This window comes from Kogia breviceps, unplaced genomic scaffold (assembly GCF_026419965.1).
Source record: "Kogia breviceps isolate mKogBre1 unplaced genomic scaffold, mKogBre1 haplotype 1 scaffold_57, whole genome shotgun sequence".
Lineage (NCBI taxonomy): Eukaryota > Metazoa > Chordata > Mammalia > Artiodactyla > Physeteridae > Kogia > Kogia breviceps.
Window position 1 is genome coordinate 2,171,071 of NW_026712012.1, and position 17,658 is coordinate 2,188,728.

Consider the following 17,658-nt stretch of genomic DNA (forward strand, 5'->3'; position numbering starts at 1 on the left):
GACGGTACGAAAGAGGCATGGAAAGGCGCCGAGTCTCCAAGTGGGGAGATTGTTAGTAAGGGGGCCTGAATGGAGAACACGAGCACCAGGAGATGAAAACTGAGGTGAGTTTCAGAAAGCTTTCCCGATCCCACGGTGTAGCATCCGCTGGGTTTCCAATGAGTGCTTTCGCTGTCGGAAGATTGCGTTGAACCTGGAGAGTTGGGACCCATGGAATGGGGAGCACGCAGGATTCCTTTCAAGGGTCTGCATTTGCTTTCCCAACCTCACCAATCGTCTCAGCCCCAAGAGTGTCCAGCCTTATGTCTTCTGCCGCTGGGGCTGTAGATGTGGTCAATCCTGGTTGCATGCCAGTCCCTGAACGCATTTTGGAAGAATTTCTCTCTGTTTTGCCCTGCTTGTTTCTTCTTTATGTTGGAAATGTATCCTCAGAATGGGTCTGAGCTGATTTTCCCTGCTGGTTTTAGGCCGCTTTACACACACTTGATGCACTTACACAGAGATATCAAGACTTAGCTTTTAAGATGCTTACTAGTCGGATAGATACTTGTGCGATGAACAGGGTCTGGTGAGTCCAGTTGATTGAGCAAGGAGTAGGTCGTGTCCATTCCATATTCGGTTTTCGGAAGGGTATCTGTGCTCATTTCAAACTCGAGTTTTATGCGTCACCCCACCTCACCTTTCCCCTGAAGCAGGCATAAGTGTGTTTTCTAAAAGCGTGACTCTGTTCTGTTTGGGGATTCAGTGCATGGGGAGCGATTTTTACATTCCCTCGATAAGTGATATCATAAGTTTCTTTTTTTGTGGGACTTATTTCACTGAGGATGATCGTACCTAAATCCACTCAGGATGCTGCTACCAGCCTCATGACGTGGATTTCATGGCTGAGTGACACTCCATTGGACCTACGTAGCACCACTTGTCCACTTGTCCACTTGTCTTTGTCCACTTGTCCACTCGTCTTTGTCCACTTGGCTCTTTCCTGGGATATGAAACGTGTACCGGTGTGGAGGTTCTTGTCAAGACAGCAGCCCTCAACTTTGGGGTCCCTGTGTCTGGTTGATTTTTTCATTTTCCCAAGGTCAACGCCCATGTGTGGAAGTGCCCTATGCTCTGTGGTTCTGTGTTTTACATGGTTTGGGAAAGAGGATACACTTGTGAAGATTGGCTGTTGGCCATTGACATCCCGCCCATCAGCTTAACAAGGCTCCCTTGACTCCGTGGCCTGTCCTGCCTTTCTGGTTTTTAGACTTTTTTCGCCTGGCCCTTTTGCCCCGGGGGGGGGCGAGAGATTTCTTTGTAGTGCTGATTTGCTCTCCCAGGTTGCTTGGTTGGCCAAAAAGGGCGTATGCGTTTTTTCCTGAATATATTCAGGAAAAAACGCATACGCCCTTTTTGGCCAACCGCATCATTGTCCACGTTCTGGCGCTTTTCATGTGCTATCGGGGCCATTCCGATGTACCCGTTGACATCCGTTTCCTGCAGTTCTGCCTTGCGTTCAGCGCCTCTTCGTAGCCTGACCTCAATATATTTTGGGGCGATAGTTATCGTTTAGAACTCTGCAGGTTTGGGAAGTGCAGTGCCCCTGAGCTCCATTTCCCAAGTCGCTTTTTTGTGAGTGGGACGCAACATGGCTGGATGGCTTCACGCCCTATTGTCGATCCGGGGTGGCAGGCTGAACCTCTGGTGAATTCTTCTTCGTGATGGGAAATGAGAGTGACATGTGCCCGACCAAACACCTCCAGCGAGTCTCTCATTGGTTCCCCCTCTTGCAGTTCATCCTGCGGACAAATTGCAGACGGTACGAAAGAGGCATGGAAAGGCGCCGAGTCTCCAAGTGGGGAGATTGTTAGTAAGGGGGCCTGAATGGAGAACACGAGCACCAGGAGATGAAAACTGAGGTGAGTTTCAGAAAGCTTTCCCGATCCCACGGTGTAGCATCCGCTGGGTTTCCAATGAGTGCTTTCGCTGTCGGAAGATTGCGTTGAACCTGGAGAGTTGGGACCCATGGAATGGGGAGCACGCAGGATTCCTTTCAAGGGTCTGCATTTGCTTTCCCAACCTCACCAATCGTCTCAGCCCCAAGAGTGTCCAGCCTTGTGTCTTCTGCCGCTGGGGCTGTAGATGTGGTCAATCCTGGTTGCATGCCAGTCCCTGAACGCATTTTGGAAGAATTTCTCTCTGTTTTGCCCTGCTTGTTTCTTCTTTATGTTGGAAATGTATCCTCAGAATGGGTCTGAGCTGATTTTCCCTGCTGGTTTTAGGCCGCTTTACACACACTTGATGCACTTACACAGAGATATCAAGACTTAGCTTTTAAGATGCTTACTAGTCGGATAGATACTTGTGCGATGAACAGGGTCTGGTGAGTCCAGTTGATTGAGCAAGGAGTAGGTCGTGTCCATTCCATATTCGGTTTTCGGAAGGGTATCTGTGCTCATTTCAAACTCGAGTTTTATGCGTCACCCCACCTCACCTTTCCCCTGAAGCAGGCATAAGTGTGTTTTCTAAAAGCGTGACTCTGTTCTGTTTGGGGATTCAGTGCATGGGGAGCGATTTTTACATTCCCTCGATAAGTGATATCATAAGTTTCTTTTTTTGTGGGACTTATTTCACTGAGGATGATCGTACCTAAATCCACTCAGGATGCTGCTACCAGCCTCATGACGTGGATTTCATGGCTGAGTGACACTCCATTGGACCTACGTAGCACCACTTGTCCACTTGTCCACTTGTCTTTGTCCACTTGTCCACTCGTCTTTGTCCACTTGGCTCTTTCCTGGGATATGAAACGTGTACCGGAGTGGAGGTTCTTGTCAAGACAGCAGCCCTCAACTTTGGGGTCCCTGTGTCTGGTTGATTTTTTCATTTTCCCAAGGTCAACGCCCATGTGTGGAAGTGCCCTATGCTCTGTGGTTCTGTGTTTTACATGGTTTGGGAAAGAGGATACACTTGTGAAGATTGGCTGTTGGCCATTGACATCCCGTCCATCAGCTTAACAAGGCTCCCTTGACTCCGTGGGCTGTCCTGCCTTTCTGGTTTTTAGACTTTTTTCGCCTGGCCCTTTTGCCCCGGGGGGGGGCGAGAGATTTCTTTGTAGTGCTGATTTGCTCTCCCAGGTTGCTTGGTTGGCCAAAAAGGGCGTATGCGTTTTTTCCTGAATATATTCAGGAAAAAACGCATACGCCCTTTTTGGCCAACCGCATCATTGTCCACGTTCTGGCGCTTTTCATGTGCTATCGGGGCCATTCCGATGTACCCGTTGACATCCGTTTCCTGCAGTTCTGCCTTGCGTTCAGCGCCTCTTCGTAGCCTGACCTCAATATATTTTGGGGCGATAGTTATCGTTTAGAACTCTGCAGGTTTGGGAAGTGCAGTGCCCCTGAGCTCCATTTCCCAAGTCGCTTTTTTGTGAGTGGGACGCAACACGGCTGGATGGCTTCACGCCCTATTGTCGATCCGGGGTGGCAGGCTGAACCTCTGGTGAATTCTTCTTCGTGATGGGAAATGAGAATGACATGTGCCCGACCAAACACCTCCAGCGAGTCTCTCATTGGTTCCCCCTCTTGCAGTTCATCCTGCGGACAAATTGCAGACGGTACGAAAGAGGCATGGAAAGGCGCCGAGTCTCCAAGTGGGGAGATTGTTAGTAAGGGGGCCTGAATGGAGAACACGAGCACCAGGAGATGAAAACTGAGGTGAGTTTCAGAAAGCTTTCCCGATCCCACGGTGTAGCATCCGCTGGGTTTCCAATGAGTGCTTTCGCTGTCGGAAGATTGCGTTGAACCTGGAGAGTTGGGACCCATGGAATGGGGAGCACGCAGGATTCCTTTCAAGGGTCTGCATTTGCTTTCCCAACCTCACCAATCGTCTCAGCCCCAAGAGTGTCCAGCCTTATGTCTTCTGCTGCTGGGGCTGTAGATGTGGTCAATCCTGGTTGCATGCCAGTCCCTGAACGCATTTTGGAAGAATTTCTCTCTGTTTTGCCCTGCTTGTTTCTTCTTTATGTTGGAAATGTATCCTCAGAATGGGTCTGAGCTGATATTCCCTGCTGGTTTTAGGCCGCTTTACACACACTTGATGCACTTACACAGAGATATCAAGACTTAGCTTTTAAGATGCTTACTAGTCGGATAGATACTTGTGCGATGAACAGGGTCTGGTGAGTCCAGTTGATTGAGCAAGGAGTAGGTCGTGTCCATTCCATATTCGGTTTTCGGAAGGGTATCTGTGCTCATTTCAAACTCGAGTTTTATGCGTCACCCCACCTCACCTTTCCCCTGAAGCAGGCATAAGTGTGTTTTCTAAAAGCGTGACTCTGTTCTGTTTGGGGATTCAGTGCATGGGGAGCGATTTTTACATTCCCTCGATAAGTGATATCATAAGTTTCTTTTTTTGTGGGACTTATTTCACTGAGGATGATCGTACCTAAATCCACTCAGGATGATGCTACCAGCCTCATGACGTGGATTTCATGGCTGAGTGACACTCCATTGGACCTACGTAGCACCACTTGTCAACTTGTCCACTTGTCTTTGTCCACTTGTCCTCTTGGCTCTTTCCTGGGATATGAAACGTGTACCGGAGTGGAGGTTCTTGTCAAGACAGCAGCCCTCAACTTTGGGGTCCCTGTGTCTGGTTGATTTTTTCATTTTCCCAAGGTCAACGCCCATGTGTGGAAGTGCCCTATGCTCTGTGGTTCTGTGTTTTACATGGATTGGGAAAGAGGATACACTTGTGAAGATTGGCTGTTGGCCATTGACATCCCGCCCATCAGCTTAACAAGGCTCCCTTGACTCCGTGGCCTGTCCTGCCTGTCTGGTTTTTAGACTTTTTTCGCCTGGCCCTTTTGCCCCGGGGGGGGGCGAGAGATTTCTTTGTAGTGCTGATTTGCTCTCCCAGGTTGCTTGGTTGGCCAAAAAGGGCGTATGCGTTTTTTCCTGAATATATTCAGGAAAAAACGCATACGCCCTTTTTGGCCAACCGCATCATTGTCCACGTTCTGGCGCTTTTCATGTGCTATCGGGGCCATTCCGATGTACCCGTTGACATCCGTTTCCTGCAGTTCTGCCTTGCGTTCAGCGCCTCTTCGTAGCCTGACCTCAATATATTTTGGGGCGATAGTTATCTTTTAGAAATCTGCAGGTTTGGGAAGTGCAATGCCCCTGAGCACCATTTCCCAAGTCGCTTTTTTGTGAGTGGGACGCAACACGGCTGGATGGCTTCACGCCCTATTGTCGATCCGGGGTGGCAGGCTGAACCGCTGGTGAATTCTTCTTCGTGATGGGAAATGAGAGTGACATGTGCCCGACCAAACACCTCCAGCGAGTCTCTCATTGGTTCCCCCTCTTGCAGTTCATCCTGCGGACAAATTGCAGACGGTACGAAAGAGGCATGGAAAGGCGCCGAGTCTCCAAGTGGGGAGATTGTTAGTAAGGGGGCCTGAATGGAGAACACGAGCACCAGGAGATGAAAACTGAGGTGAGTTTCAGAAAGCTTTCCCGATCCCACGGTGTAGCATCCGCTGGGTTTCCAATGAGTGCTTTCGCTGTCGGAAGATTGCGTTGAACCTGGAGAGTTGGGACCCATGGAATGGGGAGCACGCAGGATTCCTTTCAAGGGTCTGCATTTGCTTTCCCAACCTCACCAATCGTCTCAGCCCCAAGAGTGTCCAGCCTTATGTCTTCTGCCGCTGGGGCTGTAGATGTGGTCAATCCTGGTTGCATGCCAGTCCCTGAACGCATTTTGGAAGAATTTCTCTCTGTTTTGCCCTGCTTGTTTCTTCTTTATGTTGGAAATGTATCCTCAGAATGGGTCTGAGCTGATTTTCCCTGCTGGTTTTAGGCCGCTTTACACACACTTGATGCACTTACACAGAGATATCAAGACTTAGCTTTTAAGATGCTTACTAGTCGGATAGATACTTGTGCGATGAACAGGGTCTGGTGAGTCCAGTTGATTGAGCAAGGAGTAGGTCGTGTCCATTCCATATTCGGTTTTCGGAAGGGTATCTGTGCTCATTTCAAACTCGAGTTTTATGCGTCACCCCACCTCACCTTTCCCCTGAAGCAGGCATAAGTGTGTTTTCTAAAAGCGTGACTCTGTTCTGTTTGGGGATTCAGTGCATGGGGAGCGATTTTTACATTCCCTCGATAAGTGATATCATAAGTTTCTTTTTTTGTGGGACTTATTTCACTGAGGATGATCGTACCTAAATCCACTCAGGATGCTGCTACCAGCCTCATGACGTGGATTTCATGGCTGAGTGACACTCCATTGGACCTACGTAGCACCACTTGTCCACTTGTCCACTTGTCTTTGTCCACTTGTCCACTCGTCTTTGTCCACTTGGCTCTTTCCTGGGATATGAAACGTGTACCGGTGTGGAGGTTCTTGTCAAGACAGCAGCCCTCAACTTTGGGGTCCCTGTGTCTGGTTGATTTTTTCATTTTCCCAAGGTCAACGCCCATGTGTGGAAGTGCCCTATGCTCTGTGGTTCTGTGTTTTACATGGTTTGGGAAAGAGGATACACTTGTGAAGATTGGCTGTTGGCCATTGACATCCCGCCCATCAGCTTAACAAGGCTCCCTTGACTCCGTGGCCTGTCCTGCCTTTCTGGTTTTTAGACTTTTTTCGCCTGGCCCTTTTGCCCCGGGGGGGGGCGAGAGATTTCTTTGTAGTGCTGATTTGCTCTCCCAGGTTGCTTGGTTGGCCAAAAAGGGCGTATGCGTTTTTTCCTGAATATATTCAGGAAAAAACGCATACGCCCTTTTTGGCCAACCGCATCATTGTCCACGTTCTGGCGCTTTTCATGTGCTATCGGGGCCATTCCGATGTACCCGTTGACATCCGTTTCCTGCAGTTCTGCCTTGCGTTCAGCGCCTCTTCGTAGCCTGACCTCAATATATTTTGGGGCGATAGTTATCGTTTAGAACTCTGCAGGTTTGGGAAGTGCAGTGCCCCTGAGCTCCATTTCCCAAGTCGCTTTTTTGTGAGTGGGACGCAACATGGCTGGATGGCTTCACGCCCTATTGTCGATCCGGGGTGGCAGGCTGAACCTCTGGTGAATTCTTCTTCGTGATGGGAAATGAGAGTGACATGTGCCCGACCAAACACCTCCAGCGAGTCTCTCATTGGTTCCCCCTCTTGCAGTTCATCCTGCGGACAAATTGCAGACGGTACGAAAGAGGCATGGAAAGGCGCCGAGTCTCCAAGTGGGGAGATTGTTAGTAAGGGGGCCTGAATGGAGAACACGAGCACCAGGAGATGAAAACTGAGGTGAGTTTCAGAAAGCTTTCCCGATCCCACGGTGTAGCATCCGCTGGGTTTCCAATGAGTGCTTTCGCTGTCGGAAGATTGCGTTGAACCTGGAGAGTTGGGACCCATGGAATGGGGAGCACGCAGGATTCCTTTCAAGGGTCTGCATTTGCTTTCCCAACCTCACCAATCGTCTCAGCCCCAAGAGTGTCCAGCCTTGTGTCTTCTGCCGCTGGGGCTGTAGATGTGGTCAATCCTGGTTGCATGCCAGTCCCTGAACGCATTTTGGAAGAATTTCTCTCTGTTTTGCCCTGCTTGTTTCTTCTTTATGTTGGAAATGTATCCTCAGAATGGGTCTGAGCTGATTTTCCCTGCTGGTTTTAGGCCGCTTTACACACACTTGATGCACTTACACAGAGATATCAAGACTTAGCTTTTAAGATGCTTACTAGTCGGATAGATACTTGTGCGATGAACAGGGTCTGGTGAGTCCAGTTGATTGAGCAAGGAGTAGGTCGTGTCCATTCCATATTCGGTTTTCGGAAGGGTATCTGTGCTCATTTCAAACTCGAGTTTTATGCGTCACCCCACCTCACCTTTCCCCTGAAGCAGGCATAAGTGTGTTTTCTAAAAGCGTGACTCTGTTCTGTTTGGGGATTCAGTGCATGGGGAGCGATTTTTACATTCCCTCGATAAGTGATATCATAAGTTTCTTTTTTTGTGGGACTTATTTCACTGAGGATGATCGTACCTAAATCCACTCAGGATGCTGCTACCAGCCTCATGACGTGGATTTCATGGCTGAGTGACACTCCATTGGACCTACGTAGCACCACTTGTTCACTTGTCCACTTGTCTTTGTCCACTTGTCCACTCGTCTTTGTCCACTTGGCTCTTTCCTGGGATATGAAACGTGTACCGGAGTGGAGGTTCTTGTCAAGACAGCAGCCCTCAACTTTGGGGTCCCTGTGTCTGGTTGATTTTTTCATTTTCCCAAGGTCAACGCCCATGTGTGGAAGTGCCCTATGCTCTGTGGTTCTGTGTTTTACATGGTTTGGGAAAGAGGATACACTTGTGAAGATTGGCTGTTGGCCATTGACATCCCGCCCATCAGCTTAACAAGGCTCCCTTGACTCCGTGGGCTGTCCTGCCTTTCTGGTTTTTAGACTTTTTTCGCCTGGCCCTTTTGCCCCGGGGGGGGGCGAGAGATTTCTTTGTAGTGCTGATTTGCTCTCCCAGGTTGCTTGGTTGGCCAAAAAGGGCGTATGCGTTTTTTCCTGAATATATTCAGGAAAAAACGCATACGCCCTTTTTGGCCAACCGCATCATTGTCCACGTTCTGGCGCTTTTCATGTGCTATCGGGGCCATTCCGATGTACCCGTTGACATCCGTTTCCTGCAGTTCTGCCTTGCGTTCAGCGCCTCTTCGTAGCCTGACCTCAATATATTTTGGGGCGATAGTTATCGTTTAGAACTCTGCAGGTTTGGGAAGTGCAGTGCCCCTGAGCTCCATTTCCCAAGTCGCTTTTTTGTGAGTGGGACGCAACACGGCTGGATGGCTTCACGCCCTATTGTCGATCCGGGGTGGCAGGCTGAACCTCTGGTGAATTCTTCTTCGTGATGGGAAATGAGAGTGACATGTGCCCGACCAAACACCTCCAGCGAGTCTCTCATTGGTTCCCCCTCTTGCAGTTCATCCTGCGGACAAATTGCAGACGGTACGAAAGAGGCATGGAAAGGCGCCGAGTCTCCAAGTGGGGAGATTTTTAGTAAGGGGGCCTGAATGGAGAACACGAGCACCAGGAGATGAAAACTGAGGTGAGTTTCAGAAAGCTTTCCCGATCCCACGGTGTAGCATCCGCTGGGTTTCCAATGAGTGCTTTCGCTGTCGGAAGATTGCGTTGAACCTGGAGAGTTGGGACCCATGGAATGGGGAGCACGCAGGATTCCTTTCAAGGGTCTGCATTTGCTTTCCCAACCTCACCAATCGTCTCAGCCCCAAGAGTGTCCAGCCTTATGTCTTCTGCTGCTGGGGCTGTAGATGTGGTCAATCCTGGTTGCATGCCAGTCCCTGAACGCATTTTGGAAGAATTTCTCTCTGTTTTGCCCTGCTTGTTTCTTCTTTATGTTGGAAATGTATCCTCAGAATGGGTCTGAGCTGATATTCCCTGCTGGTTTTAGGCCGCTTTACACACACTTGATGCACTTACACAGAGATATCAAGACTTAGCTTTTAAGATGCTTACTAGTCGGATAGATACTTGTGCGATGAACAGGGTCTGGTGAGTCCAGTTGATTGAGCAAGGAGTAGGTCGTGTCCATTCCATATTCGGTTTTCGGAAGGGTATCTGTGCTCATTTCAAACTCGAGTTTTATGCGTCACCCCACCTCACCTTTCCCCTGAAGCAGGCATAAGTGTGTTTTCTAAAAGCGTGACTCTGTTCTGTTTGGGGATTCAGTGCATGGGGAGCGATTTTTACATTCCCTCGATAAGTGATATCATAAGTTTCTTTTTTTGTGGGACTTATTTCACTGAGGATGATCGTACCTAAATCCACTCAGGATGATGCTACCAGCCTCATGACGTGGATTTCATGGCTGAGTGACACTCCATTGGACCTACGTAGCACCACTTGTCAACTTGTCCACTTGTCTTTGTCCACTTGTCCTCTTGGCTCTTTCCTGGGATATGAAACGTGTACCGGAGTGGAGGTTCTTGTCAAGACAGCAGCCCTCAACTTTGGGGTCCCTGTGTCTGGTTGATTTTTTCATTTTCCCAAGGTCAACGCCCATGTGTGGAAGTGCCCTATGCTCTGTGGTTCTGTGTTTTACATGGATTGGGAAAGAGGATACACTTGTGAAGATTGGCTGTTGGCCATTGACATCCCGCCCATCAGCTTAACAAGGCTCCCTTGACTCCGTGGCCTGTCCTGCCTGTCTGGTTTTTAGACTTTTTTCGCCTGGCCCTTTTGCCCCGGGGGGGGGCGAGAGATTTCTTTGTAGTGCTGATTTGCTCTCCCAGGTTGCTTGGTTGGCCAAAAAGGGCGTATGCGTTTTTTCCTGAATATATTCAGGAAAAACCGCATACGCCCTTTTTGGCCAACCGCATCATTGTCCACGTTCTGGCGCTTTTCATGTGCTATCGGGGCCATTCCGATGTACCCGTTGACATCCGTTTCCTGCAGTTCTGCCTTGCGTTCAGCGCCTCTTCGTAGCCTGACCTCAATATATTTTGGGGCGATAGTTATCTTTTAGAAATCTGCAGGTTTGGGAAGTGCAGTGCCCCTGAGCACCATTTCCCAAGTCGCTTTTTTGTGAGTGGGACGCAACACGGCTGGATGGCTTCACGCCCTATTGTCGATCCAGGGTGGCAGGCTGAACCGCTGGTGAATTCTTCTTCGTGATGGGAAATGAGAGTGACATGTGCCCGACCAAACACCTCCAGCGAGTCTCTCATTGGTTCCCCCTCTTGCAGTTCATCCTGCGGACAAATTGCAGACGGTACGAAAGAGGCATGGAAAGGCGCCGAGTCTCCAAGTGGGGAGATTGTTAGTAAGGGGGCCTGAATGGAGAACACGAGCACCAGGAGATGAAAACTGAGGTGAGTTTCAGAAAGCTTTCCCGATCCCACGGTGTAGCATCCGCTGGGTTTCCAATGAGTGCTTTCGCTGTCGGAAGATTGCGTTGAACCTGGAGAGTTGGGACCCATGGAATGGGGAGCACGCAGGATTCCTTTCAAGGGTCTGCATTTGCTTTCCCAACCTCACCAATCGTCTCAGCCCCAAGAGTGTCCAGCCTTATGTCTTCTGCCGCTGGGGCTGTAGATGTGGTCAATCCTGGTTGCATGCCAGTCCCTGAACGCATTTTGGAAGAATTTCTCTCTGTTTTGCCCTGCTTGTTTCTTCTTTATGTTGGAAATGTATCCTCAGAATGGGTCTGAGCTGATTTTCCCTGCTGGTTTTAGGCCGCTTTACACACACTTGATGCACTTACACAGAGATATCAAGACTTAGCTTTTAAGATGCTTACTAGTCGGATAGATACTTGTGCGATGAACAGGGTCTGGTGAGTCCAGTTGATTGAGCAAGGAGTAGGTCGTGTCCATTCCATATTCGGTTTTCGGAAGGGTATCTGTGCTCATTTCAAACTCGAGTTTTATGCGTCACCCCACCTCACCTTTCCCCTGAAGCAGGCATAAGTGTGTTTTCTAAAAGCGTGACTCTGTTCTGTTTGGGGATTCAGTGCATGGGGAGCGATTTTTACATTCCCTCGATAAGTGATATCATAAGTTTCTTTTTTTGTGGGACTTATTTCACTGAGGATGATCGTACCTAAATCCACTCAGGATGCTGCTACCAGCCTCATGACGTGGATTTCATGGCTGAGTGACACTCCATTGGACCTACGTAGCACCACTTGTCCACTTGTCCACTTGTCTTTGTCCACTTGTCCACTCGTCTTTGTCCACTTGGCTCTTTCCTGGGATATGAAACGTGTACCGGTGTGGAGGTTCTTGTCAAGACAGCAGCCCTCAACTTTGGGGTCCCTGTGTCTGGTTGATTTTTTCATTTTCCCAAGGTCAACGCCCATGTGTGGAAGTGCCCTATGCTCTGTGGTTCTGTGTTTTACATGGTTTGGGAAAGAGGATACACTTGTGAAGATTGGCTGTTGGCCATTGACATCCCGCCCATCAGCTTAACAAGGCTCCCTTGACTCCGTGGCCTGTCCTGCCTTTCTGGTTTTTAGACTTTTTTCGCCTGGCCCTTTTGCCCCGGGGGGGGGGCGAGAGATTTCTTTGTAGTGCTGATTTGCTCTCCCAGGTTGCTTGGTTGGCCAAAAAGGGCGTATGCGTTTTTTCCTGAATATATTCAGGAAAAAACGCATACGCCCTTTTTGGCCAACCGCATCATTGTCCACGTTCTGGCGCTTTTCATGTGCTATCGGGGCCATTCCGATGTACCCGTTGACATCCGTTTCCTGCAGTTCTGCCTTGCGTTCAGCGCCTCTTCGTAGCCTGACCTCAATATATTTTGGGGCGATAGTTATCGTTTAGAACTCTGCAGGTTTGGGAAGTGCAGTGCCCCTGAGCTCCATTTCCCAAGTCGCTTTTTTGTGAGTGGGACGCAACATGGCTGGATGGCTTCACGCCCTATTGTCGATCCGGGGTGGCAGGCTGAACCTCTGGTGAATTCTTCTTCGTGATGGGAAATGAGAGTGACATGTGCCCGACCAAACACCTCCAGCGAGTCTCTCATTGGTTCCCCCTCTTGCAGTTCATCCTGCGGACAAATTGCAGACGGTACGAAAGAGGCATGGAAAGGCGCCGAGTCTCCAAGTGGGGAGATTGTTAGTAAGGGGGCCTGAATGGAGAACACGAGCACCAGGAGATGAAAACTGAGGTGAGTTTCAGAAAGCTTTCCCGATCCCACGGTGTAGCATCCGCTGGGTTTCCAATGAGTGCTTTCGCTGTCGGAAGATTGCGTTGAACCTGGAGAGTTGGGACCCATGGAATGGGGAGCACGCAGGATTCCTTTCAAGGGTCTGCATTTGCTTTCCCAACCTCACCAATCGTCTCAGCCCCAAGAGTGTCCAGCCTTGTGTCTTCTGCCGCTGGGGCTGTAGATGTGGTCAATCCTGGTTGCATGCCAGTCCCTGAACGCATTTTGGAAGAATTTCTCTCTGTTTTGCCCTGCTTGTTTCTTCTTTATGTTGGAAATGTATCCTCAGAATGGGTCTGAGCTGATTTTCCCTGCTGGTTTTAGGCCGCTTTACACACACTTGATGCACTTACACAGAGATATCAAGACTTAGCTTTTAAGATGCTTACTAGTCGGATAGATACTTGTGCGATGAACAGGGTCTGGTGAGTCCAGTTGATTGAGCAAGGAGTAGGTCGTGTCCATTCCATATTCGGTTTTCGGAAGGGTATCTGTGCTCATTTCAAACTCGAGTTTTATGCGTCACCCCACCTCACCTTTCCCCTGAAGCAGGCATAAGTGTGTTTTCTAAAAGCGTGACTCTGTTCTGTTTGGGGATTCAGTGCATGGGGAGCGATTTTTACATTCCCTCGATAAGTGATATCATAAGTTTCTTTTTTTGTGGGACTTATTTCACTGAGGATGATCGTACCTAAATCCACTCAGGATGCTGCTACCAGCCTCATGACGTGGATTTCATGGCTGAGTGACACTCCATTGGACCTACGTAGCACCACTTGTCCACTTGTCCACTTGTCTTTGTCCACTTGTCCACTCGTCTTTGTCCACTTGGCTCTTTCCTGGGATATGAAACGTGTACCGGTGTGGAGGTTCTTGTCAAGACAGCAGCCCTCAACTTTGGGGTCCCTGTGTCTGGTTGATTTTTTCATTTTCCCAAGGTCAACGCCCATGTGTGGAAGTGCCCTATGCTCTGTGGTTCTGTGTTTTACATGGTTTGGGAAAGAGGATACACTTGTGAAGATTGGCTGTTGGCCATTGACATCCCGCCCATCAGCTTAACAAGGCTCCCTTGACTCCGTGGCCTGTCCTGCCTTTCTGGTTTTTAGACTTTTTTCGCCTGGCCCTTTTGCCCCGGGGGGGGGCGAGAGATTTCTTTGTAGTGCTGATTTGCTCTCCCAGGTTGCTTGGTTGGCCAAAAAGGGCGTATGCGTTTTTTCCTGAATATATTCAGGAAAAAACGCATACGCCCTTTTTGGCCAACCGCATCATTGTCCACGTTCTGGCGCTTTTCATGTGCTATCGGGGCCATTCCGATGTACCCGTTGACATCCGTTTCCTGCAGTTCTGCCTTGCGTTCAGCGCCTCTTCGTAGCCTGACCTCAATATATTTTGGGGCGATAGTTATCGTTTAGAACTCTGCAGGTTTGGGAAGTGCAGTGCCCCTGAGCTCCATTTCCCAAGTCGCTTTTTTGTGAGTGGGACGCAACATGGCTGGATGGCTTCACGCCCTATTGTCGATCCGGGGTGGCAGGCTGAACCTCTGGTGAATTCTTCTTCGTGATGGGAAATGAGAGTGACATGTGCCCGACCAAACACCTCCAGCGAGTCTCTCATTGGTTCCCCCTCTTGCAGTTCATCCTGCGGACAAATTGCAGACGGTACGAAAGAGGCATGGAAAGGCGCCGAGTCTCCAAGTGGGGAGATTGTTAGTAAGGGGGCCTGAATGGAGAACACGAGCACCAGGAGATGAAAACTGAGGTGAGTTTCAGAAAGCTTTCCCGATCCCACGGTGTAGCATCCGCTGGGTTTCCAATGAGTGCTTTCGCTGTCGGAAGATTGCGTTGAACCTGGAGAGTTGGGACCCATGGAATGGGGAGCACGCAGGATTCCTTTCAAGGGTCTGCATTTGCTTTCCCAACCTCACCAATCGTCTCAGCCCCAAGAGTGTCCAGCCTTGTGTCTTCTGCCGCTGGGGCTGTAGATGTGGTCAATCCTGGTTGCATGCCAGTCCCTGAACGCATTTTGGAAGAATTTCTCTCTGTTTTGCCCTGCTTGTTTCTTCTTTATGTTGGAAATGTATCCTCAGAATGGGTCTGAGCTGATTTTCCCTGCTGGTTTTAGGCCGCTTTACACACACTTGATGCACTTACACAGAGATATCAAGACTTAGCTTTTAAGATGCTTACTAGTCGGATAGATACTTGTGCGATGAACAGGGTCTGGTGAGTCCAGTTGATTGAGCAAGGAGTAGGTCGTGTCCATTCCATATTCGGTTTTCGGAAGGGTATCTGTGCTCATTTCAAACTCGAGTTTTATGCGTCACCCCACCTCACCTTTCCCCTGAAGCAGGCATAAGTGTGTTTTCTAAAAGCGTGACTCTGTTCTGTTTGGGGATTCAGTGCATGGGGAGCGATTTTTACATTCCCTCGATAAGTGATATCATAAGTTTCTTTTTTTGTGGGACTTATTTCACTGAGGATGATCGTACCTAAATCCACTCAGGATGCTGCTACCAGCCTCATGACGTGGATTTCATGGCTGAGTGACACTCCATTGGACCTACGTAGCACCACTTGTTCACTTGTCCACTTGTCTTTGTCCACTTGTCCACTCGTCTTTGTCCACTTGGCTCTTTCCTGGGATATGAAACGTGTACCGGAGTGGAGGTTCTTGTCAAGACAGCAGCCCTCAACTTTGGGGTCCCTGTGTCTGGTTGATTTTTTCATTTTCCCAAGGTCAACGCCCATGTGTGGAAGTGCCCTATGCTCTGTGGTTCTGTGTTTTACATGGTTTGGGAAAGAGGATACACTTGTGAAGATTGGCTGTTGGCCATTGACATCCCGCCCATCAGCTTAACAAGGCTCCCTTGACTCCGTGGGCTGTCCTGCCTTTCTGGTTTTTAGACTTTTTTCGCCTGGCCCTTTTGCCCCGGGGGGGGGCGAGAGATTTCTTTGTAGTGCTGATTTGCTCTCCCAGGTTGCTTGGTTGGCCAAAAAGGGCGTATGCGTTTTTTCCTGAATATATTCAGGAAAAAACGCATACGCCCTTTTTGGCCAACCGCATCATTGTCCACGTTCTGGCGCTTTTCATGTGCTATCGGGGCCATTCCGATGTACCCGTTGACATCCGTTTCCTGCAGTTCTGCCTTGCGTTCAGCGCCTCTTCGTAGCCTGACCTCAATATATTTTGGGGCGATAGTTATCGTTTAGAACTCTGCAGGTTTGGGAAGTGCAGTGCCCCTGAGCTCCATTTCCCAAGTCGCTTTTTTGTGAGTGGGACGCAACACGGCTGGATGGCTTCACGCCCTATTGTCGATCCGGGGTGGCAGGCTGAACCTCTGGTGAATTCTTCTTCGTGATGGGAAATGAGAGTGACATGTGCCCGACCAAACACCTCCAGCGAGTCTCTCATTGGTTCCCCCTCTTGCAGTTCATCCTGCGGACAAATTGCAGACGGTACGAAAGAGGCATGGAAAGGCGCCGAGTCTCCAAGTGGGGAGATTTTTAGTAAGGGGGCCTGAATGGAGAACACGAGCACCAGGAGATGAAAACTGAGGTGAGTTTCAGAAAGCTTTCCCGATCCCACGGTGTAGCATCCGCTGGGTTTCCAATGAGTGCTTTCGCTGTCGGAAGATTGCGTTGAACCTGGAGAGTTGGGACCCATGGAATGGGGAGCACGCAGGATTCCTTTCAAGGGTCTGCATTTGCTTTCCCAACCTCACCAATCGTCTCAGCCCCAAGAGTGTCCAGCCTTATGTCTTCTGCTGCTGGGGCTGTAGATGTGGTCAATCCTGGTTGCATGCCAGTCCCTGAACGCATTTTGGAAGAATTTCTCTCTGTTTTGCCCTGCTTGTTTCTTCTTTATGTTGGAAATGTATCCTCAGAATGGGTCTGAGCTGATATTCCCTGCTGGTTTTAGGCCGCTTTACACACACTTGATGCACTTACACAGAGATATCAAGACTTAGCTTTTAAGATGCTTACTAGTCGGATAGATACTTGTGCGATGAACAGGGTCTGGTGAGTCCAGTTGATTGAGCAAGGAGTAGGTCGTGTCCATTCCATATTCGGTTTTCGGAAGGGTATCTGTGCTCATTTCAAACTCGAGTTTTATGCGTCACCCCACCTCACCTTTCCCCTGAAGCAGGCATAAGTGTGTTTTCTAAAAGCGTGACTCTGTTCTGTTTGGGGATTCAGTGCATGGGGAGCGATTTTTACATTCCCTCGATAAGTGATATCATAAGTTTCTTTTTTTGTGGGACTTATTTCACTGAGGATGATCGTACCTAAATCCACTCAGGATGATGCTACCAGCCTCATGACGTGGATTTCATGGCTGAGTGACACTCCATTGGACCTACGTAGCACCACTTGTCAACTTGTCCACTTGTCTTTGTCCACTTGTCCTCTTGGCTCTTTCCTGGGATATGAAACGTGTACCGGAGTGGAGGTTCTTGTCAAGACAGCAGCCCTCAACTTTGGGGTCCCTGTGTCTGGTTGATTTTTTCATTTTCCCAAGGTCAACGCCCATGTGTGGAAGTGCCCTATGCTCTGTGGTTCTGTGTTTTACATGGATTGGGAAAGAGGATACACTTGTGAAGATTGGCTGTTGGCCATTGACATCCCGCCCATCAGCTTAACAAGGCTCCCTTGACTCCGTGGCCTGTCCTGCCTGTCTGGTTTTTAGACTTTTTTCGCCTGGCCCTTTTGCCCCGGGGGGGGGCGAGAGATTTCTTTGTAGTGCTGATTTGCTCTCCCAGGTTGCTTGGTTGGCCAAAAAGGGCGTATGCGTTTTTTCCTGAATATATTCAGGAAAAAACGCATACGCCCTTTTTGGCCAACCGCATCATTGTCCACGTTCTGGCGCTTTTCATGTGCTATCGGGGCCATTCCGATGTACCCGTTGACATCCGTTTCCTGCAGTTCTGCCTTGCGTTCAGCGCCTCTTCGTAGCCTGACCTCAA